Here is a 1,981-nt window from a genome sequence, read left to right as displayed (position 1 = left end):
TGAGCCAGGGAGAAGGTGAGAACTGAAGCAGCTCTGTTCCAGTTCCTAATAATAATAATGATGATGATAATTATGGTACTTAAGTGCTTACTATGTGCCAAGCACTGTCCTAAGCACTGGGGTATACACAAGTTAATCAGATTGGACACTGTTCCTGTCCCACATGGGGCTCACAGTCTTATCCCCATTTTCCAGATGAGGTAACCGAGGCCCAGAGAAATAAAATGACTTGCCCAAGGTCACACGGCAGACATGTGGTGGAGCTAGGTTTAGACTCCAGATCCTTCTGGCTCCCAGCCCCATGCTTGATCCACTAATCCACGCTGCTAAGGATCATTCCCCCTCCTCCTCCTTTCCATCCCCCCTGCCTTACCTCCTTCCCTTCCCTACAGCACCTGTATATATGTATATGTTTGTACATATGTATTACTCTATTTTACTTGTACATATCTATTCTATTTATTTTGTTAATATGTTTGGTTTTGTTCTCTGTCTCCCCCTTCTAGACTGTGAGCCCACTGTTGGGTAGGGACCGTCTCTATATGTTGCCAACTTGTACTTCCCAAGCACTTAGTACAGTGCTCTGCACACAGTAAGCGCTCAATAAATACAATTGATTGATTGATCATTTCCCTCTGTATTCACTGGCCTCAGGGTCTGCCAATCTTCCAGGGTGCAGAGACGCCACTTAGGCAGGGTTGGGGTGACAGAGCCCCTGGTGAGTCGGGGGATGATACCAAATGCTGCAGAACATCTGCTAGGGATGCACACAGGTGGTGGGAACTGGGCCTGTGTTAAATTACATCATGTGACTGGCAGATGTAAGTCACAGGGGACATGGAGCCATGTTGGGTCTTAGTTCATGAGAAGCAGCATGGCCTAGTGGATAGAGCATTGGCCTGGGAATCAGAAGGACCTAGGCTCCAATCTCAACTCTGACATGTATCGGCTGTGTGACTTTGGGCAAGTCACTTCACTTTTCTGAGCCTCAGTTCCCTCATCTGTAAAATGGGGATTAAAACTGTGAGCCTTGTGTGGGACAGGGACTGTGTCCAATCATATATGTACCTCAGCGCTTAGAACAGTGCCTGGCATGTAGTAAGTGCTTAACAAGTTGTCTTGTCTTTTGCTGTCGAGTTGTCTCCAACTCTTAGCGACTCCATGGACATTTCTCTCCCAGAATACCTCACCTCTGGCTGTGATCATTCTGGTAGCGCATTCATAAAGTTTTCTTGGTAAAAATCTGTAAGTGGTTTACCATTGCCTCCTTCCATGCAGTAAAGTTGAGTCTCCACATTCTATTCTCTCCCATGCTGCTGCTGCCTAGCACAGATGAGTTTTGACTTGTAACAGATTGCCTTCCACTCACTGGCCACTGCTCAAGCAAGGAATGGAATGGGTATGCATCTGCTTGACCCTCCCTACCATAGTCAAGACTGGTAGAGTACTGGAAACTCTCCAGGTGTGATCCTGAGAGGGGAACTTAAAATATACCATAAAAAGTTCAACCTCCTTTAACTAGGAATCGGTAGGTTTAATGATAACAATAAAAATGATGGAATTTGTTAAGCGCTTACTATGTGCCGAGCACTTTTCCAAGCAGTGGGGTAGATATAAGGTAATCAGGTTGTCCCACATGGGACTCACAGTCTTAATCCCCATTTTACAGATGAGGTAATTTAGGCATAGAGAAGTTAAGTGACTTGCTAGGACTTCCAGACACATCTGTAATACAAACAAATTCCTTTTATGCCAATCACACCTCTGTCATGGCCCCCATAGTTTTAACTGAGATCTGTCATGAGCCCCTGGGTTGTACCAACCAGCACCTTCCTGGACCGGGGGGAGCCTTGGTGACACACAGTAGAAGTCCAAGCACACCTCTGATCACCCGGGTTAATGTGGAAAATATTTTACTTAGTTTTACCAATGTGCAAGGGAGGGACACATACACACACTCACTCACTCTTCCACTCCACCA

General features: G+C 45.9%; 1 non-coding gene across 1 annotated transcript; it reads right to left on the bottom strand.

The window, feature by feature from the left end:
• Positions 1–1,342: 1,342 nt before the first annotated feature.
• Positions 1,343–1,480, bottom strand: LOC119927746. Its single transcript, XR_005450721.1, has one exon. It is a non-coding gene; the product is annotated as a small nucleolar RNA SNORA7 (small nucleolar RNA).
• Between the last annotated feature and the right edge of the window lie 501 nt (positions 1,481–1,981).

This window comes from Tachyglossus aculeatus, chromosome 4 (genome assembly GCF_015852505.1).
Source record: "Tachyglossus aculeatus isolate mTacAcu1 chromosome 4, mTacAcu1.pri, whole genome shotgun sequence".
Taxonomy (NCBI): Eukaryota; Metazoa; Chordata; class Mammalia; order Monotremata; family Tachyglossidae; genus Tachyglossus; species Tachyglossus aculeatus.
This window is presented reverse-complemented; position numbering and strand designations above follow the sequence as displayed.